This window comes from Ambystoma mexicanum, chromosome 4q, assembly GCF_040938575.1.
Source record: "Ambystoma mexicanum isolate Mex_15411 chromosome 4q, UKY_AmexF1_1, whole genome shotgun sequence".
In the NCBI taxonomy this organism is placed as follows: Eukaryota; Metazoa; Chordata; class Amphibia; order Caudata; family Ambystomatidae; genus Ambystoma; species Ambystoma mexicanum.
Window position 1 is genome coordinate 267,915,599 of NC_090928.1, and position 23,753 is coordinate 267,939,351.

General features: G+C 45.6%; 1 protein-coding gene across 2 annotated transcripts in view; it reads left to right on the forward strand.

The window, feature by feature from the left end:
* LOC138467662 (centromere protein J-like) overlaps window positions 1-23,753 on the forward strand; it is a 714,848-nt gene that overhangs the window by 302,106 nt on the left and 388,989 nt on the right. The window lies entirely within an intron of this gene.

Sequence of the window (23,753 nt, forward strand, 5' to 3'; positions counted from 1 at the left end):
GGTATTATATGGAGATGATGGCGGAAGTAGTCCGGCTATGATGAGGGAAGCGTTGGAGGACATAGGATTGCCAAAGGTAAGTGAGGAAGAGAGAGAGGAACTAGGTGCACCAATTACCTTAGAAGAGCTGGGGGAGGTGGTGAGGCAGCTGCCTACTAGCAAGACCCCGGGGAGCCATGGACTCCCAAGTGAGTTTTATAAAGTGTACATAGAAGAGGTCCTTCCCCCATTGCTAGAAATGCTAAACAAAGCATTTGAGACGGGATGCTTGCCCGAATCTTTGAGAGAGGCCCTCATAATACCGCTACCCAAGCCCAACAAGCCTGGGCACAGCTGCGGCTCCTACAGACCCTTGTCGATGCTGAATCAAGACAGCAAGATATTGACAGCTGTCCTAGCAAATAGACTGAAGAAGGTCATTAGCAAACTAATACACCCAGATCAGACGGGCTATGTCCCAAACAGAAATATTACCAATAATCATAGACGGCTCCATAGAATTGTTGACAGTGGTGGCGAAAATAATGAGGATATGGCGATTGTGTCTTTGGATACAATAAAGGCCTTTGATTTGGTTAAATAGCCATGGCTGCTTGCGGCCCTGGAGTGTTATGGGATAGGGTCTGGATATGTAAGGTGGGCAAAGATATTGTACAGCGAACCACTGGCTAGGGTTAAGACAGGAACTGTGATATCGGGAAGATGGCAGCTCAGCAGGGGCACCAGGCAGGGATGTCTGTGGTCCCCAATGCTCTACATATTGGCCCTGGAACCTCTTGCAATATACTTGAGACAGCAATATGACATCATAGGCATTGAGGTAAGGGGGGAGAGACATCTGATTTCCCTGTACGCTGATGACATGTTGCTCTACTTGCAATACCCAGAAGAAAATCTCCAGTACATTTTGGAAGTGATGGAGAGATTCCCTGGGTTGTCCGATATAGCGGTAAACCCCCAGAAGTCCAGCATGTTCCCATTGGGGAGGTATATAGGGATCCCAGCGGAGCGATTGCCTGTATTTCATGTACCATGGGCGGTCAGTACATTTCGGTATCTGGGGATCAACATATACCATAATGTGGAAGAGGAGCATAGGTGCAACACTGAAGTAGCCATTACAAAAATTGAGAAGTGCATGCAATTCTGGGCCAGGTTACCCTTAGCAATGATGGGCCGGGGAGCAATGCTAAAGATGGTGGTTCTGCCAAGGCTTTTGCACTATTTTGGGAATATACTGTACCTGATCCCTAAGAAGTTCTTCACCAAACTGAATAGCCTGTGTAGGGATTTTTTGTGGCATGGCACACGAAATAGAGTGGCGCTATGGAAGCTACAGAATTTCCATGACAAAGGTGGGATAAGACTGCCCAATTATGAGGTGTATTATGTGGCAAGCCAATTGCAATACGTCGCCAAATGGCTTTCTGATGAGGAAACCTCGGAATCTAGGCTGTTTGGGCGAGATTGTGCACCATTTTACTTGAAAGAAATGATGTGGGCACCCAGGGTGGAAATGATGGGGCACCCTAAAATGCTGCTATTAGGGTGGAGGATATGGCGCAGGGGATGCAAGATGATGGAGAACCCGTTCCCGTGCTCTCCGCAGGTGCCACTGGTTGTATTAACAGGGGCAGATGTGCAGCTAAGAATGGCAATCAGGAGCCACTGGGAACCGGTTGGGGTGGCAACAATGGGAGACATCTGGCGGCAGGGCTCTAGTATTACTTTCAAGGAGCTGCAAGAAGAAACTGGGTTGCACGAGGGCGAGTACATTACATATTACAGAATGGTGCAGCGAATTAAGAGAATATGGCCTGAAACAGTGCTGGAGGAGGAACCAGATGCCACCATAGATACGATATATGACATAGCAGAAGGGGGTCATGATATTTCCAGAATATATGAAATGTTGATGTCTAAAGTGGGGAAGAAAGTCACGCAGTTGAGGATGGACTGGGAAACAGAAGTTGGTGCCCCGTTGGAGGATGGGATGTGGGAACGGGTGCAGGGGTATCATAAGAAGGTGTCTTGGAATGCGAGACTGAAACAGTTACAACTCTATGTTACGCATAGGGCATACATGACACCTTGGAGGATATCGAGGTTTGAGAATGCAGGATGGCAGGCATGCCCCAAATGTGATGAGGAGAACGCGGGCACGGTTCATATGTTTTCGTCATGCCCGGTCATTGAACGTTTTTGGAGAGCAGTAAAAGAGAAACTGGAGAAAAAAGGGGTTCAGATCGTAGTGGACACAGTGTTGGCCTGTTTGTTGGGGGGGGGGTTCCCAAGATCACGGAAGCTCAAGCATGTGAGTAAATTGAAGGACCTAGCTTATGTGCTTGCAAAAAGGAGAATTGCCATGGGTTGGAAGACCTGCCATATGCCAAATGTGGAGGTATGGTGGAGAGACTTACAAAAATGGGCCGAGGCAGAAACCATGGTGTGGCAAGAGGCTAGTAACGCAGGGGGGGAGGAGGAGACTGAGTCCCTGATGGCCTGGAAACTTTTGATAGCCAAGCTTTTTGGGTCAAATGAAGACCAGGCAGATGCTATAGAAGGGGAGACTATACCACAGGATGCAAAAACGGAAGGTTAAAAGAAATAGACTCGTAAAGGGGGGAGGGAAAGGGAAGCAGCGACTAGAAATTATGGATGTATAATGAAGCGGTTGAAGGTTGCATTGCTTGTTTGGTTTGTATTGTTTTGTTGTGTGATAAGTTAATTAAATTAAAAAAAATGTAAAACTTTTTTTTAAAAAATGGTATGCGTGGTAATGTGACATTTTGCTTTAACTGGATGCGTACTGGTTCTGCATTGAGCATTCCCATGTCATTATCGCTAGAGGCCCATAAATTAGTGGGTACACTTTACAATTCACTGGGTAGTGGGAGTTCTAACACCTGAGATGTAGAAGTGTGATGCAGTGGAATAGTCAAATATACACCATCGGGTGAGCAGTAAATAACAGCATATCATTTCTTCAGTAAATTTAAATCCAACACATTTTCACCACAGTTAGTTGTCAATAGAAAAGGACATGCATCGGTCAATGGTCCCAGAGAAATAGGTACCGGTTTGGAGACCGGGCTTATTACAGGTGTGCCAGCGAGCACTACTGAAACACTTTATTGCCCTGACAGCAGAATATCCGGAATAGATAGGTGATCAATGGAGCACTTCTGTGGACCAGTATCGACTAGAAATGTGTGTGGCTTATCCCCAACTTTCACTGTCACGTAGGGTCCTTTTTAATTGACAAGGATAGGGGTAGGTTCCAGCCCCTGTTTCGGGCTTTCCTATCCCGAAAATATGTCATCAAATGTGTAGTTCTTGGAAAAATAATTCAGTGAAGAAGTGTTATCGAAAGTTTTGGCGGGCTAAGTCAGGTGTTGTGTGTCTGTATTTTCTGTATTATTGCTGTACTGTGTAGGCTGGTAAAACTGGCTTCTATTCAGTCCCTGCATACCATTACTATGTCCTCTTCCTCGTCTCTCTGCTGTAGTTTTCCCTCTGCTGGAGTATTGGGCATTGCACACTCCAGTGGGCTTCCTGCTTAAAGTAGGCACACTGGTTCTCATTCAATATCCTAGTGTGTTGCGTAACCTGTCCCCTATTTGGGACATATACTCGTGGTCCCCTAGCTACCTGCTGTAACAACCTCCAAGTCTTCAGATCTACTTTCTTATTTTCTATCCTTTCCTTCTCATTGTTAACTCTGTTCTCATAAGAGCCATCAGCAGTATTTCAGAAGGTGTCTCTGTTTGACAAGCACTCTCTGAAGTCGTGATTTGAGACTGCATTTTGTGCAGGAGAGCACACACAAACTTGTCAACAAGCAACCTCTTTCCCGATACAGTGCTCAAATCTTGTCCGCTGTAGTGAGCAAATACCTACTCAAATCTATTAAAATACTCTGTTGCCCCCTCAGATTTCCCTTGCAGGCAGACTGTTAATTTGTCCCATATAATCCTTTTCTCTGGTACTAAAGTCTTAGGTTTAGCAAGGATGGCATTAGGTAATGCTAATATTTTCTCTGGAGGTTTCTCACCTATTTATCTCTGTATGTCAGCGGCCATAGGTTCTGGCCATGTTCCCCCGAATGTCCTGTTATCATCTATGCTCCTGATTTGCTTCCATAAATTGGAAGGTAAAATGACGGGAAATAACAAATCTATATCTTTTAAGGTAAAAACTGAAGAAGCCAAGACCAACTGTACTTCAATGTAGAACCCGGTGGGGTTCTGCCACATGTCTGGGATGGATAGCTTAATCATGTTAACTTCTTGTCCGGAAAATGGCACATATACAAATTGTTCAATATGTTGTGCTGCAACTGTTCTAGCAGGCACGTCACCATTGGCTGGCTCCTCTCTTTGTTGGATGAGTGTCTGAGGCACCTCTCTCATGGGCATCTGAGGAGTGGCCTTTTCAATCCTATTGTTGAGCAGTAAAGCTAAGTCGAGGGAAATGGAAGTGAGTACAGTGTCATCTGTGAAGGTGTGCTTATATATTTTCATAACATCTGCTGTACAACACAATTTCTTTTTTATGTATTCGTCTTGTAGGTAGTCAGCCATTATTTGAAATACCTGTTTATGAATGGATGGGGAGTATTGCTTAAATGGGCCATGCATCTCCATAGGGGAAAGGGATTATTGGAAATCCATCGAAGAACGTCTCTAGTGATGATGCACATTTCTGCAGTATTTTCACTGTGTTTGGGGAGAGTGCTCTTCTGAATGAATGTGTTGTTAATTAAAGTACTAGTTATTTCTAAAGCATCTAGCTTTGCTATCTGCAGTTCATGTAGCTCCTCCTTGTGTGAGAACAGCTCAGATAGGCACTGATGTGCATACTTTAGTGTATTGATGGTGCATGTTGAATGATTTAAATAATGCAATTCTCTGGGTACTGCGGTATCAGTGAGTTTGCACCATTCTCGGGCAAGTGTTTTTCCCATGTGTTTTAGCAAATATTTTCGTTCAGGTGTATGGCAGTCTGCCAAAATATGTGAGACAGGTAATCCAGTCCCTTCCAGTATATAGTCTGCTGCTGATTCTTCTAACCATGCCTTCTTCTTCCGTGTCAGTGCGCTCAGAAGCCCTGCTCTTTGATCACTAAGCAGGCTTGAATATTGCAATAGAGGGGTATCGTATTTGGAAGTGACAGGGGAGCAAAGTTTGTATAGCTTTAAGGCGCTCCAGTGTGGGAGGTGCAGGAGGCCAAGAGTCGGTGTTGTGTACATGCAACACTGGTCGAGGCAGCTCTGGCGACGAAGGTACATAGGGAGGTGGTGCAGTCAGAAGTTCTCATCTTTCACTCAATAGTGCATCGATTAATTTATCAGCTGTGTGCAGCTCTTTGGATGGGTATATTTTGCATATGTCTAACTGTATTGCTCTATCTGTCGCCCTATTACAGTCTTCTTGTTGCTTTTGGTCATTTACTTAAGGCTTTTGTTTGTTAAAGTCATATGTTTGCAAGCTTTTTTCTGTCTACATTTGATGCCCTGGTTTGCCTCTTTGTGCCAATTCCTAACCACACCAAAAACAGCTAACCTTGCCTTTTTCTGCAATAAAACTGACTGCAAATGATGTATCCGTGCCAGTTCAAATGAACCATAATCAAGCCAATGTATATCAGGTACATGTCTGGTCTGGCGTTGCCAAAGACTATTGAACACAATTGCTCCTAACCCATATTTAATATACAAGTCATAAGAGGGAGAACTTTCAGGTGGGGCAGGCTGTCCATATTCTAACCCAGTGGGTTGTTTTCTACAGCAGCACAATATTGGCCAACAAGTGCACATTTTACTGAAACCAGGCATTTTTACACAAGACGGTGTCGCATCTGGCAAATATTTTGCAAAATATTTTTGTACAACCAATTCAGAACAAACTCACCTGATTTCAATCAAACTTCTCCCATCAAGCAAAATCTGTTCCTCGTGGTCTTCAAAGGGGCAAAAACTCAGTCACACAGTTATGGTCCAGAACCCTCATTGAGATGATCACTGGGCGGAGAGGCCAATGAGGATCACTAGACGCGGCTGCGAGAAACTTCATCTCAGTTTTGGCACGGATCCACGGTACTCAGTGGTCCCAGCGCTCGGTCACTCCATCCTCGAAATATGATGGATCATCCTAGAAAAGCCCCACGTCGGGTGTCAATTGTAAAACCAAAATCTGGTAACTGTATTGCAAATAAGATAAGACCAACAGACACAGAGATAAGTATAAATAAATCACGTCTTTTATGCACCCCAGTTTACATGAGTTCTGCTGCGAGTGCTATGTCATAGATGTCATAGATAGTTTACAGCTCCCTGCTACGTATGGAGTTTTCTGTGAAAACGTACATTCATCGGGGATTTCATGCTTGTACATTCTATTCTTCTGACCTTACAGGACAACAGACTGTTCTTACTAAAAGGAGACATTCCTATCAATATTATGTTTTATTTTCATGACCGCAGGGTTACTGTGCAGCAGTGTGTTTTAGAGTTTATTTAGGATAACCCTTTCCTAGTACATACAGAACTATTTGTTTGTGCTTTTGTGAGACCCACGCAATTAACATCTGCAGAGGAGAATATCTTATTGTGCTTGGTCCGGGCTGTGCAAGATCCAATTCTGTATAAACAATTAGCTCATTCTATGCAACATTTCTGTGTGGCTCAGCACTCTTGTGCGATGAACATATTCCTTTTAGCTCGAAATAGAAGATCGCAAAAATGAGTGTGTGCATGAAACAAAAATGTAGGAGCTTAAGGCTAAACCTAATAAACCTGAATACATGCATGTGAAGGGCATCCATTTCTCTAACTCAGAGTAACTTGGTTAGCTTCCAAATTGCACAGACTGCTGCGATGCCAAATACTGCTCATGATGTCTCCAAGGTTAAGGGAGGGTCCAATTGATGTATGCAGTTGATAGGGGTCCTGCTAGGGCAAACAAACTTCATATACAGCAAAATAACCACCTGTGTAGTCCTCTCAGTGTCAGATAAGGGACTCCAATGCAGATGTTTTGCCATGAAAAGTATTGCATGGTAAATTTAAGTTGGACCTGGGCAGAGCGGTCCAAGCAGAAGGAGGACAACCACTCCAAGGCCTGATCTGTGATGCCCAGGTTCTCACAAAGTCGATTGATCAGGATGGCATGGTTGACCATGCCAAAGGAAGAGGAAAGGTCAAGGAGGATGAGGACAGAAGGAGTGCTGGATTCAACGTTATAGAGCAGATCTTCATGGTTGTTCAGCAGAGCAGTTTCCATGCCTCTGGCAGCTCTGAAACCAGACTGATGGTCATGGAGACAACCAACAGATTCAGCGTGGGGAGTAAGCAGGGAGATGGTCAGCTTTTCCAGGAGTTTTGCCAGGAAAGGGGTGATAGAAATCGGGCGATAGTTTGCCGGACAGGTAGGATCGGCAGACGGCTTTTTGAGGAGAGGGTGCACAAGGGAGTGCTTGAGAGGAGAGAGGGGAAAGTTCCAGTGGAGAAAGAGTGATTAGAGAAATTGGCCAAGGCCAGAGCGAGGGTGTCAATGTGGTCCTTGATGGTTCTGGAGGAGCAGGGGAACACCTTTTTGGATGACACTTTCATGGATTGGACTTGTCTAGAAACATTGTCAGGTGTTGTCAGAGAGAAAGAGGAAAAAGGAGGAGAAGATGGAGAGTTGGCCAAAGGGGGTCCAACATAGGAAGAGGGAGAGGAGGAGGAGATAGAGGACGTGATGTCCTGAGTTTTAGTGGATAAAGTGAGCGGCCACAGCCGTACAGAAGACCTGGGAGGGAACAGGGGAGATTGAGACTGCAGCAGGATTGGGCAGTTCCTTGCAGATTCTAAAGAGTTCAGCTGTGTTGTGAGAAGCCACAGATATGCAGGCTTGAATGTGGGCTCTCTTCTTTGACAGGACAGAGAGTCTGCATTGCTTTTGAAGCAGGCGGCAGGCCAATTTGTCAGAGGATGTACCCAAAGCCCTCCACTTCCTCTCAGCCACCCTGCACTTGTGTTTCAGGACGGCAAGGTTGGAGTCATACCAAGAGTTGCACTTGGAGGTAGGCTTCAGCCGTATTCTTATGACAGGAGAAAGGATGTACAGAGTGTTTGAGATAGAAAGATGCAGATTAGAGAGGGCTGCGTCAGAGTGTGAGTCATCCGTAGGAGTACAATGAGCAGGGAAATTAGAGGCAAAGGCATCCACTGACACATGCTCCATGGGCCGAATTACTGCAAAGGTAGGTGCCAGAGCAAGGCAGGGCTTTGCCTGAGGGATAGAGAGTTTCAGATGAGAGGAAAGTAGAAAGTGGTCGGTCCAAGAGAGAGGACTGGTGAGAGGGTTAGAGAGGGGATGTCTGAGGAGATGAGAACATCCACAGTATGTCCGGCAGAGTGTGTCGGCCAAGAGGGTAGAATGGAGAGAGTGAAGGTGTTGCAGAGGTTGCGGAAAAGTCCAGAGTAGGGATTAGAAGCATCCATGTGGATGTTGAGGTCTCAGAGCAGGAGTTGAGAGGTAGAGGCAAGGAGAGAAGAGGAGAGGCCAGTCCACTCTTAGAGTAAGAGGGCAACCTGGCCAGGTGGCCTGTAGATAGTGTCCACAGTCACAGAGAGGCCAGAGAGATGGAGAGCCTGCAGACCAGGCATTCAAAGGAGGAGTAGGCCTGCGTAGGAATGACAGAAGCTGGGAGCCACTCCGGAAAGATCAGAGCTACTCCACCTTTCGGTTGGTTGGTTCCCGGCGCGTGGAGGATCTTGTACCCATCAGGGAGGAGAGTGTCAAAACTTGTGACAGAGCTGGCTGTGGACCATGTCTCAGTAAGAGCGAGGACATCCAGGTCAAGTTCTTTGAGAAGGAGACAGATGTCAGAGGAGTGTTTGATAAAAGAGCAAAAGTTCAGAGTAGCTAAGTGGAGTAGGTTGCCACATTTGAAGGACTTCCAGGGAGGGGTACATGCCTGAGGTGCACCCAGCGGAAATGGAAGAGGGGCCAGAGGTGGAAGCGAGAGGTGGCAGAAGAGCCAACGGGGTGCTAGTAGGAGTAGTGGGAGTAGTGGGAGAAGGAAGGAGGTTGATAAAACGAACGCGGGAGACACCTATGAAACAGGAGGAGATTGGCCTGTGGTTCCTGGACCAAGACAGTGCCATTCAGATAGACATTAATGATGACATTGGAGGAGTGGAAGGAGGCCAAGAGGGCCTCCCACCGAGTGCCACCATTAATGGGAGAGGAAGAGATAGGAGATAGAGCTGAGACTATATGAAGGGTCCATAGTTCAGTTGAAGGAACAACATAGAGGATGTCAACTTTCTTAAAAAAGGGAAAATAGGCCTAGTTGTTAACACACCAGCAACACCGTGATACCCCTTGTTGTGGGCGTATATAAATAAAATAAATAACACCCAGATTCAACTTTCCCGAAAAGGGGGAAAAAGGCCTAGTTTTTAACACAGCAGCAATGTGTAACACCCAGATTCAACTTTCCTGATTGGTTGCAGCAGGTTGACGGCTGCAGGTTTCTGGCTTCCCTGGCGAACACCGGCAGACACAATCAGGAACTGCTTCAGAAACCGCCCTTTGCCTAGGGATCCTTTGCCACAGGGCGCTGTAACGGGCAGTGGGGCTACCTGTAACGCTCACCTGATTCCCATAGAGGCGCCGGTCTTGACTGGGCGTATACCGTATCTTCAAAGGTGATGTGTAACACACGGCTGGCTCTTTGGGCTGGACCTGTATGTCTGGCTCGAAGGGTAAGATGTCTGCAGATAGAAAATGTGGGATTAATGAACTGGGTTATTGAATGTCTCTCTCTTCTTCCCTTTCTCTTCTCCTGTAGAACCCCAAAGGTTAACGCTCTCACCTTAGGTAAGTGAACGCCGTGCTCTCCATCTGCCTCGAGGCAGGGTGCTGTAACCAGTTTCTTCACTGGATAAGGGGAGCAGGCCTCTTGACTTCAGAGGACTGCTGTACGTCGTTTACTGCACGAACGGTAAGTTTCGAGTAATTCTAATGTCTTTAAAGTCTTTAGTAATGATGTCTCTTGTTTTGCAGGGTTCCGGCGATGGCGGATGGCGGGCTGAAGTGAGTTGAAGATGGAGCCCGTGTGATGAATAGAAGCGCCTGGAAGCACGTAAGTAAGCGCTTGTTGCCTGCTTCACGATGCGCTCTAACTGTCTTTTTATTTTGCAGGTACAAGTTCGGGGCGGCTGCAGGGTGCCGGAATACCCACTGGGTTAGATGTGGAAAGGAGTAATGGCACGTGAGTATTAAAGTTCCCCAATGTCTTAAAACGCACCTTGTTTTGTCTTTCAGATGCGGGATGCAGCGCCGAAGGCCTCCGGAGCGTGCGAAGAGTTGGTAAGCTTTTGCCTTTCAGATGCCGGAATGCAGTGTAAAGACCTCCGGAGCGCACGAAGAGTAGGTAAGCCTTTGTCTTTCAGATGCCGGAATGCAGCGCGAGGCGTTGGTGACAGCCGATGGACCAGGTAAGTGAAGAGCTGTCACTGAAGACCTTAATGCTAACCTGTTCTTTCTTGTCTTTATAGGTGTTGCTGAAGACTGGATTCAGAATGGTAAGCCTTTTTCCTTAGGTCCAGGATCAGATGCAGAAGACACGAATAGCCTCCAGTAGTGCTTAGGTGTCTCCTTCCACAGCCACGCCTAGGTAAGAAAAGAGTTCTTGCTTTCCAGAAGAGTTCCAGTGTTCTGAATCTAGGGAGTGGCTCCTGCCCCACCCAACAGGAAAAGTAGTTCCAAACAGAAGAGGATCAGAGACTCAACTGGCAGGCAAGTAAGCAGCATGGTCTGCTGCAGGTGAATCCACCCAAGCATTATGAGCCCGGCGCTTCCAGCGCTGGGACTGGGCATATTTATGAGCCTGGTGCCACTGGTGCCAGGACTGGGTCCAAAAGGTCCCAATTGCGACTGGTTGGCACTCGGAACCTGGGTTATGGATCTGCTTCCAAGGGAGTTGGGAAAAACCTGACCTTTTGGAAGCAGAGATCATGACAGTACCCCCCCTCAAGGCCCCTCCCAAACCGGGCTTCTCCGGGGGTTTGGGCTTGTCAGGAAATGTTCGGTGAAATCTTTTGATTAGGCGAGGAGCGTGGACATATTCAGCAGGTTCCCAGGATCTCTCTTGGGGGCCGTAGCCTTTCCAGTCAAATAGGTAGAATAGTTTAGATTTGGAGATCTTGGAGTCCAGAATGCTTTTGACTTCAAACTCGAGTTCTCCATCAACTAGGATAGGTTTTGGAGATTTGGTTAGTCGGGTTTGAGGTTGCACGGGTTTTAATAGAGAGACGTGGAAGACCGGATGTATCTTCATGTGCAGGGGCAAGTCCAACTTGACCGCTACTGGGTTTACTATGGTAGTGATGGAATAGGGACCAAGGTATCTTGGGTTGAATGTGCGTGGCCCTTTTAGAGGTAGATATTTGGTGGATAACCAGACTTGATCCCCTACTTGATATTGAGGGGCTTCCTTCCGATGTTGATCTGCTCCTTTCTTGTATTGTTCTTTAGCCCTTTGAAGGTGAGAAACAGCTTCCTTAAAGGCTTGGGTGATTGTAGAATGCAGGTAGTCTACTGCTGGTGTTTCAAGATCTTGGAGGGGATCCAACTCCGAGGTTCGAGGGTGACTGCCGTACAAAAGAAAAAACGGGGTTTTCCCAGTTCCCGAATGGACTGAGTTATTGTAGGCATATTCGGCTATCCAAAGGATGTCTTTCCAAGTTTTTTCAGTTTGTTGCAGCATGCAGCGTAAATACTGTTCCAGAGTTTGATTGGTCCTCTCGGTTTGTCCGTCGGTCTGAGGGTGGTGACTGGTCGATTGTCTCACATCAATTTGAGCCGACCGACAGCAACTTCGCCAAAAATGAGAAATAAATTGACTACCTCGATCCGAAATTAGAACCGAAGGAAAACCGTGCAGTCGGACGATGTTTTCGAGAAATTCTCGGGCCAGAGTTGCTGCTGTTGGCAAGCCTTTGAGCGGAATGAAATGCGCCATCTTGGAGAATAAGTCCACGATTACTAGAATCGTATTGTATCCGGAGCATGGAGGTAGATCGGTGATGAAGTCCATAGAAAGCGTATGCCAAGGGCGAGGTGGGATGTCAATAGGGCGTAAGAGGCCTGCTGGTCTTTCCTTTTGACTCTTGTTTTGGGCGCATACTCCACAGGACATTATAAAGTCTCTGATATCTTTTTTCCAAGACGGCCACCAGAAGTAGCGCTTGATCTTTTCTGAGGTCTTGGCCATACGGGGATGCCCTTCCATTAAAGTATCGTGATAACAAGAGATTACTTTTTTCTGTAAATCTGTGCTGGGTAGGTATAATCGTTCTTGGAAATACAATAAGTTGTCCTTTACTGCAAAGTCCTTTCCCTGCAGATGCCAATTCTGTATGTCTGCTGGAGTTACAAGTTGCCTGGCTTTATCCTTAACTTCCTCTATGGATTCTGTGGCAATTACACCCAGAATTCTTTGTTCGGGAATGATTGGTACAGGTTTAGGGTTGATCAAGTGTTCTTCCACTCCCATCCGAGAAAGGGCATCAGCTTTACCGTTTTTTGTACCAGGTCGATAGGTAATTATGAAGTCAAACTCGGCAAAGAATAATGCCCAACGGAGTTGTCTAGAGGATTGGGCTTTTGCGATTTTCAAATATTGCAGGTTTCGGTGATCCGTAATCACAGTAACGGTGTGTCGGGCCCCCAGCAGATAATGCCGCCAAGCCTTAAAGGCAGACTTGATAGCCAGAAGTTCCTTGTCAGTAATCGTGTAATTGATTTCAGGAGGCGAGAATCTGCGGGACCAAAATGCCACGGGATGCAACTGATTGGTTACCGGGTCCTTTTGTGATAGAACTGCCCCCATGGCAAGGCTTGAAGCATCAGTTTCCACGATGTAGGGGAGTTCGGGGCGAGGGTGTTTTAAGATTGGTGCAGAGATAAATTTAGTCTTAAAATCCTGGAAAGCTTGTTCCGCCTCGGTAGACCATTCAAAACGTTTGTTTTTCTTTAACAAGGCAGTGATGGGCTGGACTATTCGAGAGAATTCGGGGATAAACCTGCGGTAAAAGTTAGCGAAGCCTAACATGCTTTGCACACCTTTTACAGAGGATGGTGATGGCCATTTGAGAACTGCATCGACCTTCTTTGAATCCATACGCACTCCGCCAGGTGATAATATGAATCCCAAGAATTCAACTTCAGTCACGTTGAAAACACATTTTTCCAACTTAGCGAAAAGTTTGTGTTGACGCAATCTTTCGAGGACCATTTTCACGTGTTTCCGATGTTCAGATTCCGATGAAGAATAAACGAGGATGTCGTCAATGCAAACAACAACACACACATCTATGAGCTCTCCGAGGACATCGTTCATAAAATATTGAAAGGCGGCCGGGGCATTACAAAGTCCGAAGGGCATGACCTGATATTCAAATAGCCCATACTTGGTGCGGAATGCCGTCTTCCATTCATCGCCCTCTTTTACTCGTACCAAGTGGTAAGCTCCTCTAAGATCCAGCTTTGTATATATGCATGCTTTTCTGACTTGGTCCAGGAGTTCAGGGATCAAAGGTAACGGATATCTATTCTTAACGGTGATCTGGTTCAGGGAGCGATAATCTATACAAGTTCTAAGGTCTCCTTCCTTTTTTGGAACGAAGAACAAAGCTGAAGAAGCAGGGGACTTGGAAGGACGAATAAACCCATTTGCCAGGTATTGATCCAGGTATTGTCGAAGGTGAAGGTTCTCAGGCTCGGTGAGGGCATAAATTCTACTACAAGGAGGAGTAGATCCAGGTATCAGGTCGATCTGGCAGTCATAAGACCTATGAGGAGGTAGAGAGTTAGCCTGATCCTTCCGGAAAACATCTTGGTATTCTAGGTATTCGGGAGGTAACTGGGGAGTCTCTGAAGAAATTGCTGCCAGTGCAACACCAGGTGGAGGGTGACAAGTAGAGATACATTCTGGAAACTGGACCGTTCTTGCTCGCCAATCGATCAGAGGATTGTGTTTCTCTAACCAAGGTATTCCTAGAATAATCTGAAACTGAGGGGCCTTGATCACATCGAACACAATCTTCTCATGGTGTCCATCTTGACTTACTAGCGTCACTTCTTGAGTGGTATGCGTTACTGGCCCGGAGGCTATCTCCGTACCATCCACCGTAGTAATGACGTCCTTTACAGCCTTGGGACAAAGAGTTAGATTCATCCTCAAAACCATTTCATGATCCACATAATTGCCGATGGCACCGCTGCCGACGTAAGCTTCAATTGCATGTAATCGATCCGGATTATCAGGGCTAATGAGGACCATAGGTATCACGAAATGCGAGGTCACGGAACTGGTTTTCACGCTCGGCAAGAGGACCTCTATTCTTGTCGGGCGAGGTCGTTTCCCTGCTCAGAGTTTGTAACTTTGGTAACTGCAGCTCCTACTGCCTTCTTGGCAGGTTTCACCGGACAGTCTCGAAGAAAGTGCCCTGAGTTTCCGCAATAGAGGCATAATTGCAACTGTTTTTTCCTTTCCCGCTCCTTTTGTGTTAGAGGACCTTTCAGACCCCCTATTTGCATGGGTTCCCCGGAATCTACTCCTTTGGAAGGAGTTGGCGGTTTGGAAAATACTCGAGCATCAAACTTGGAACGATCGGCCTTCCTGTTCTGCAGTCTGTGATCTATTTGAACGAGTAAGTCTATATAGTCCGAACAATCTTGTGGGGGATTCACTACTTGGGCTAACACATCTTTGAGCTCTCCGCGTAGACCTCTATAAAACAGCGTAATCCTTTTGTCCTCAGGCCAGTGAGTTTCCACTATCAGTCTGTTGAAAGACGCAATATAAGCCAAAAGGTCTTGATTACCTTGTCGCAACGAAAGAAGCTCATTGTCCAAGGCCTGCCCCTGTGAATGTCTTGCGAACAGTTTTTCCATACTGAGCTGAAAAGCTTGAAAATCATGGAGGACCGGATCATCTTGATTTACTAGAGGGATCGACCAATCTGCCGCATTGCCACTAAGGTACGAAAGCACGAAAGCTACTTTAGCTTGATCAGTTGGAAAGGCTGCTGGCCGGCATAAGAAATGCAACCGGCACTGATTGATAAATACTGCAAACCTCTTTGGGTCACCAGAAAATCGTTCGGGTGGAGCCAGAGGTACATTCCCAGGTAGGTTGATCTGCACTGGATTCATAGAGGATGTAGAAGGAAGATTTCCCCCAGATGCGGGTAACGGGGTCTGTCCGGCTTGTGACTGTAGCAATTGTCTAGCGAGATCATCTGTTCGCCTCTTGGAAATAATCAGTTCCCTTCTTAGAGCGTTCGTTTCCTGACGGGCTGCATGCACTTCTGCCCTTAGTTCCCCAAGTAACTGGGCTAGCTAGTCGGTATCCGAGGTTTCCATAGCGCCTGGACGGGAGTTTTGTGGTAGGCTTTGCGTTCTGTAACGCTCACCTGATTCCCGTAGAGGCGCCGGTCTTGACTGGGCGTATACCGTATCTTCAAAGGTGATGTGTAACACACGGCTGGCTCTTTGGGCTGGACCTCTGTGCACTGTATGTCTGGCTCGAAGGGTAAGATGTCTGCAGATAGAAAATGTGGGATTAATGAACTGGGTTATTGAATGTCTCTCTCTTCTTCCCTTTCTCTTCTCCTGTAGAACCCCAAAGGTTAACGCTCTCACCTTAGGTAAATGAACGCCATGCTCTCCATCTGCCTCGAGGCAGGGTGCTGTAACCAGTTTCTTCACTGGATAAGGGGAGCAGGCCTCTTGACTTCAGAGGACTGCTGTCCGTCGTTTACTGCACGAACGGTAAGTTTCGAGTAATTCTAATGTCTTTAAAGTCTTTAGTAATGATGTCTCTTGTTTTGCAGGGTTCCGGCGATGGCGGATGGTGGGCTGAAGTGAGTAGAAGATGGAGCCCGTGTGATGAATAGAAGCGCCTGGAAGCACGTAAGTAAGCGCTTGTTGCCTGCTTCACGATGCGCTCTAACTGTCTTTTTATTTTGCAGGTACAAGTTCGGGGCGGCTGCAGGGTGCCGGAATACCCACTGGGTTAGATGTGGAAAGGAGTAATGGCACGTGAGTATTAAAGTTCCCCAATGTCTTTAAACGCACCTTGTTTTGTCTTTCAGATGCGGGATGCAGCGCCGAAGGCCTCCGGAGCGTGCGAAGAGTTGGTAAGCTTTTGCCTTTCAGATGCCGGAATGCAGTGTGAAGACCTCCGGAGCGCACGAAGAGTAGGTAAGCCTTTGTCTTTCAGATGCCGGAATGCAGCGCGAGGCGTTGGTGACAGCCGATGGACCGGGTAAGTGAAGAGCTGTCACTGAAGACCGTAATGCTAACCTGTTCTTTCTTGTCTTTATAGGTGTTGCTGAAGACTGGATTCAGAATGGTAAGCCTTTTTCCTTAGGCCCAGGATCAGATGCAGAAGACACGATGAGCGTTCTGCTGCTGAGGATGCAGAATAACGCAAAGCAAGATTCATCCATCGGGTGTGGTTTAAATAGCCTCCAGTAGTGCTTAGGTGTCTCCTTCCACAGCCACGCCTAGGTAAGAAAAGAGTTCCTGCTTTCCAGAAGAGTTCCAGTGTTCTGAATCTAGGGAGTGGCTCCTGCCCCACCCAACAGGAAAAGTAGTTCCAAACAGAAGAGGATCAGAGACTCAACTGGCAGGCAAGTAAGCAGCATGGTCTGCTGCAGGTAAGTCCACCCAAGCATTATGAGCCCGGCGCTTCCAGCGCTGGCACTGGGCATATTTATGAGCCTGGTGCCACTGGCGCCAGGACTGGGTCCAAAAGGTCCCAATTGGGAATGGTTGGCACTCGGAACCTGGGTTATGGATCTGCTTCCAAGGGAGTTTGGAAAACCCTGACCTTTTGGAAGCAGAGATCATGACACTACCCTCGGAGTATAAAAGAAAAGGGATGGTGGTCAATCAGAGGCTCCGTGGCCTGGCAGGTAACCGGGTGGTTATCAATCCAGTACCACTTTGATCATTTCAGTGATATGAGAGCGCAGCAGGACCTGGGTCACTTCTTATTGATCTGTAATTGTTTTGCTGATTTACATAAGAAATTGCTGGAACCCCATTTTATCCTGGGAATTATACACAGTGTTATAGGAAATATGGCGCCCATCTAATCTGAATATTACAAAATTCTTCTACAAATTGAAATGTTCTATTAATATTTCATAGAGTTTTAAAACTGGCAGTAGCTGTTCCATGGAGGAATTACCTCAATTCGATCAATGGGTTACCCGGATAGCACAAATAAGATCTAAAGCTAATGAAATAGAAGTTTTCTCATCAGGGAAATTGTAATCTCCTAGAACGAGGAGAAAAGTGAATGAGAAAGAAACCCTCATGTCCTGGGCAGAGTAAACTAACTTAAGGGGTATGTATAATGTCTTGGACCGTGCTTCAGTCTCCTCCACAGCGGAAACCCGGAAATGTCAAAAGCAAGATAGTAAAGACATTTTCTACCCGTTTCCTTGTCAAGCAGAATGATCCAAACCGCATTGGGGAAGGGTATTTTAGAAACCTGAGGCTCTTCTCACTTCTATTCCCTTTGGATCCTCTATGCAGGTCACCATCGATAGGCCATCGCTTTAGGATTCTGTCCCTCGTGACAGACAAGTAAGGGAGGATCACCTGGATGTAGGGTGCTTAGGGATTGGAAGTGGGATTCCCATGGGAGAGACACAGTATTCCACATCCTCCTGCAAGAAAATAACCCATATCCCAGAAGTGGTTATGAGATATTGTTCATCTTGTTCCCTCGTTTCAGAGAAGGGTAGACGACATTATCGAACCGGACCTGTTAAACAGAGGAAGAGAAAGAGTGGTGGAAGAGACACTTTGTAACAAATCATAGTATCCCCCTTATCCTCATGATAACCAATATTACCTCACTCTGACCTTCATGGCTGACACCAAAGCCCTTAACGATGTTTACTCGGTCATCCAGGCCAGGATGGCACAGCACAAACTTTGCCTTAACGATGATAAGACTGAGCTCTTACTTTTAGGATCAAATCATCGGCTCAAAAAACTAGACCAAACCTACAAGTCCTTCATTATTGACAGCAATGACATTAAAGTCTCCAAAGATACTAAGACTCTAGGGGTGTATCTTGACTCCTCGCTTTCTCTGAACAGACAAATAAATGCAGTTAGGTCAGCTTCGGCCTATACCTGCAAACTTATCACTGCCTGTAGACCCTTCCTAAACTCCACCAACTGTATCACACTTGCCAGAACTCTTGTTATGTACAAAATCGACTACCATAGTGCTCTCTACCCAGGGACCAGTCAGTCTAACCTTAATGAATTGCAAACTGTACAAAATAATGCCTTAAGGGCAGCCTTAAACATCCCGAGACGCTCTCATATCTCCTCCGTCAGATCGGACTTACGCTGGCTCCCGGTAAAACAAAGAATTGCCCTGAAAACCCTAGCTTTGACTCACAAATGTCTGAGCAACAAGGCCCCACCTTACCTGTCTGCTCGCTTCTCACGCCGCACCTCCACTCGACCTACCAGAGCAGCCCAAACTCACAGCCTCATCGTGCCTAGATGCAAACTCCAAAAAGCTGGTGGGGTGAGCTTCCCCGTCCTGGCCTCCACACGCTGGAACACCCTGCCCACACCTATCAGAATTGAACCATCATTCCACACCTTCAAGAACAATGCTAAAACATGGCTGCTCTCCCAAGACTCATGAGACCTTGACACAGTCCAGACTCCATGTGGGGTACAGGACTGTATATACATATTCTCTCTGCTCTGTCCCTGTATTATACGCTGTTAATAGTACCCTTCGGTACATGTATATATGCTGTATATTTTTGTAACTCACTGTAACTACTGCTTTTTGTAACATGTTTAAGAGCATGTACATGTATATATGCTGTATATTTTTGTAACTTACTGTAACTACTGCTGTTTGTAACATGTTTAAGAGTATGCGCCCGGTTGCCCCTGGGCCTGGTTTTTTGCGCTTTATAAATAAAATAAAATCAAATCAAAAATCAAATTATAAAAGTGTCCCACTTCATCCTTCCTTTAAAACGCATAACAGTACTGAGATGAGATAGAAACCACTACGAGGCATGACGATTACTTCCTTTACTCATTTGAGTACTGGGACGAAGAAGATGTCTGGAGGTCAGGCATGTCCCACTGGTTTGCTTAATTGTGTTCAGGCAAGTCAGGTAATACAAAACCCTAATTCACACCTGCAGCATGTTAGCCCAACACCTCTCATAGTCTCTATTGACCAGGGGTTGAAAGTAAGCATGTAAGGCACCCTTTACTTCATCATTGTAGTTGTCCCTGTGCTGGAGGGTCTTGAAAATGTGGTGCACCTCGCTTGTAGCGTAAAACAACAGCGTGGCTTTCATTGCCCTGTCATCTGTTTCCCCGGACGTGTCAAAAAACATCTCTAGTCTCTCGCCCCACATGTCCCATCTGGGCCCTAACGTCACCGGGGCTCCAGTGACAACAAATTTGGGGGCGGGACTCCTCGCAAAACCATGATGCGGTCCTTGATGCGAACTGTAGGCCCTGCCATTGTCCACACGTGAGCTTGAGTGGGGTCTCCTCAGCGAGGGAGAGACCACATTATCCTCTATCTCCCCATCTATCTTGACACCCACTCTTCTGCACACCAACAGCACACCAAGCTTTAGCTGGGCAACGAGCCTCAGTTCTTCTGTCGCTTGGGTAATGCAGCCACAGGAGGATCATTGGCGAGCCGCGAGCTGTTCTATACAGTTTTGTTACCCCACCACTCGTGAACTGCCTTGATGAATGCGGGCATGTGGTGTTAATGTCATGTACCAGGGATCTTCCTGTAACAGGACCCAGCGACCTACGGTATCGGGGCAGATTTACATTCAACACACCATAGAATGTTTTATGGCCCTGCAGCAGTTACATTCCTGGGATTTGCACTGTGTACCACTGTCGTTTGCATGGTCTCCAGGCGCTCTGGTAGATCTGAAAGAGAGGGGCTGGATTAGGTCAGTGGGGAGAGAGGGAAAATGCAGGATATGCAGAAACTGCCTGATATAGGAACAGTCCCAAGCATGCCTTCATCCACAATAAACAGTGCTTTTTTATGCGCAGTTGTTTTTTTAGTTTTAAAGAGACAGCCTACCATAGTTGTTTTTCAGCAACCGTTATAAATAGTTTCTCTTTCTAAAGACTACAGATTTTGAACGGGCAGGGAAGCACCTGCACTCCTTCCCTGTAAACCTCCCTGCCATCACTATCAAAGGCAGATAGGCTGGGGAAGCGGGCGGGGCAAGGGAAAATCAAGGACTCTGCTCCCCTCTCCCATTGAACAATTCTCCACAGTGTCAGTGAGTGGGAGAGGATTAAGGCTTCCCTGTGCTCAACCTGCCAAACCTTCTGACTCTCTTTTCCCCATTAATATTGGGACTGGGGAGCTAAGTGGGATTTTACTAGATATGGTTTAAAATAACCTTTCGTTTTTTCAGTTTTGTTGTGACTGAAACTAATGTACCCAATTTGCTGTATTGCCAAATTGTTATGTCAGCCTTCCCCAGACTACTCCAAAGTGCTGACAGTGACCGTTGCACTACTTTTGACAATAGGCAGACCAGCGTCTTTATAATCAGTTTGACAGCCATGTGGCGTGGGTGAAAGTAGTGACCGTCGATTATGACGGTGATAGGTTTCCACCATTTACAATAGTACCTAAAATGAAGGCACACACCTGTTATTATGAGAAAAATGGTTTGTGTTTTATGGGAGCTAGTTAATCAGGTTGGTGTATGTTTTGAATATTTCATAGTGCAGCCACAATCTCAATGCATTATTCAATCCATATTTTAAAACGGCATAAGTCTGTAAAGATGAGGTAACAGAGGGGTTCCCATGGGTGATTAACATTATCCACAAGGTTGTGAGGGGATGGCACTACATTTCCAATGACCACAGAAAGCCTTGCATCTTATGAGGCCAAAGAAAGGGAAGCGTGCCCCGGCTACCCCACCCTTAACACCGCACAGTTAGATATCCAGGAACAACCCAGACAGGGTATCAGTTCCCCTGTCAATATGGTCAGTAATCAAAAGCACTAAATTAAAACAAAATGTATTAGTCATAAACATATATTAAACACATATTTAATACATATCAAAAAAATCCATATATCTAAAAGTAATGTCAGTCAATTAGGTAGCACATCCCATACTTAGGGTAATGATCTTATGCTAACTATCGCATTCATAATTACACAACAAGAAAGTGTTGTTAGTAACCATGTGACAAAGTACTCAGTACTGGTCGACACATTAGTGTTTCCAGCGCAAAGAGTAAACTTTAAGTTGTTTCAGTTTATGTTGACATCATCCTCTTTGAGCTTTCTTCAGGACACTTAGCCCAGCGTGATGTGGTCTACTTCTATTCTCCCAGAAGACATATGGAGAAACTTGACAACAACACTGCCTTAAAACAAAAAGGAATATCATCATGTGTGTGCTAAAAGACAAAAAACGGAACCAAGACAGGTTGCCATTTGGTATATCCTGTCATTGTCTTAGTTGTCTTCCTACCTTGAATTTCTTCTATGGTGTGTTGGGCCACTAAGTATTTCATTCTAATAATTCAGAGGTATTCAATGATGATAATGCATTATAGGAATGAAATACTTGATTGATAAAAAGAATAAATACGTAGGTAAAAATATGTCTTTCACCAAATGCATTGAAACTGCATAATATGTGCATAAAAAGATCACTCATGTATGTTATGTTTAGGAAACAAAGGCTTATTGTGATCACAGCCTATATATGTGGAAGCACATTTAAGGATATAATCATTGACTCCTATTATGGGTTCTGTGTCTGTTTAATTTTTTTTAAAAGCATAAATGTTAAATGTTTTATACATTAATTTGTGAGGATGAATAAAAAGGGTACTCATTATTTTCTTCTGTTTGTATAGGTTACCTGCCTGTGAAATAAAAATCCACACGTTAGAAGCAGTAGAAACTATTTTCCAATGATTTCCAAGATTCCCTCCTAGTTGTGATAGCGTACTCTACAAAAACATCTGTTATTATATTTATAGCAGAATGGGAATTAGTGATGCTAGAAGAAAGGACAAGGGTGGAGGAGGGGGAGAAGCGAAACATTTGAATTTCACTAGCAAATAGATAACTGAAGCCAAGGGAGAGGTTGCTTGCAGAAGAAAGATGGGTAGGGTATAGAAGGAGAGGACCAGGGACAGACACTTGTGGGACCTTTAGCAGAGGAGGATCCAGTATTCCAAGGAAATGGAACAGGAGCGAGCGGCCAGGTAGGAGAACACCCAAGCAACGACAGTGTACTCAAAGCCAAGATGTGAGGGTCTTTGAAGGAGGGAGGGATAATAAAGTGTTTCTAAGAGAGCAGATTGATTGCAGAGAATGGGTTTAGAAGACAGATGGCAACCATGAGCCGTAATGCGGGTATTAGAGATGTGGTGAGCGATGCCAATGTTAGGTATATACATCTGAGTCCTGACTGGAGGTGGTCACTGTGTCCTTTGGTCTCCAGGTAGTTAGTGATTCATTTGAATATTACACATTTTAAAATGTTGGACTATTGGGGAAGAAGAGAGACAAGTTGATAGTTGGCTGTGTGTTGCGGTCCGCAGTGGGTTTCCTCATAATGTCATGACCATGACCACCTTGAGACATGCTGGGAAGATATTGATGGAAAATGCCAGCTCCATGAATGTGATGTGAAAGTGTCAGCAAGTCTAAAGTAGGGATAGACAGCCTGGAGGATAGCTGGAGTGATTGGTGGAAAGTTTAATAGTGAGGAGAGGGTCAGTGTGGGGGTGGTGCAGAGAAGGAAAGAGATGGAAGTGGAGAAAGGAGGTTAGCTAGGGTGTCCCCTATCTTACAGATCCTGGCGCAGTAGCTGCCAAATTCATCAGTTCTGAGTGTGGATCAGAAAGAGACTGGAGTGTTCTGGATATGAAGATGGGAGCAGAGAAAGCAGATGAGTTTAATGCAAAAGTAGGACTTGGTTGAGTCCAGTTCAGTAGTGAGGGCTAGGAGCAATTCCCAATAGGAAGTGAGGGAGGAATATAGGGACATTTTTGTGCTGAGCTTTTGGACTGCTAGGCATGCCCATGGTTGAGGATGTGAGGGTCTAAAGGAGCAAACTGGGTAAAGGTGATGACATCTAAATGCCCACAAAGGAACCACTCCAAGACTTATTTATCTATGGAGCACATTTTGGAAACGAAATCTAAAGTCCTAAAAAGCCAAACAAAAAGGGTTGACAGAAGATTCTATTCACAACAGAAAAATTGGTTATTCTTAAAGTTTTCCAGTAGGATGTTAGGTTGACTAGTAACTTACGCCTAAGCAACACTCAATTACAAAAGGAGTGGTTTACGATTCACAAAGTTTGGAATTTGAGTTGCACAATATCATACACATCGGCGTAGCTTTACGCTGTCGTAAACTACCATCTGATCAGCGCCATCTCCAGTGGCATATCTTGGAGTTTTGGATGTGCCAAAAGCCTGTGTTAAAGGGAAATAGTTACACCCACAAAAGTGTAACTTTACATATAAGCTTTTTATGAGAGATCTGAAAGTCTATGAAGTTGTGTGTGAATGTGTGGAGCAAGAAGGTGCATTTAGTGGTGACTATATTGGAGAGAGAAGTTATGTTTAAAACATTTTTGTTGTCTAATTGTATTT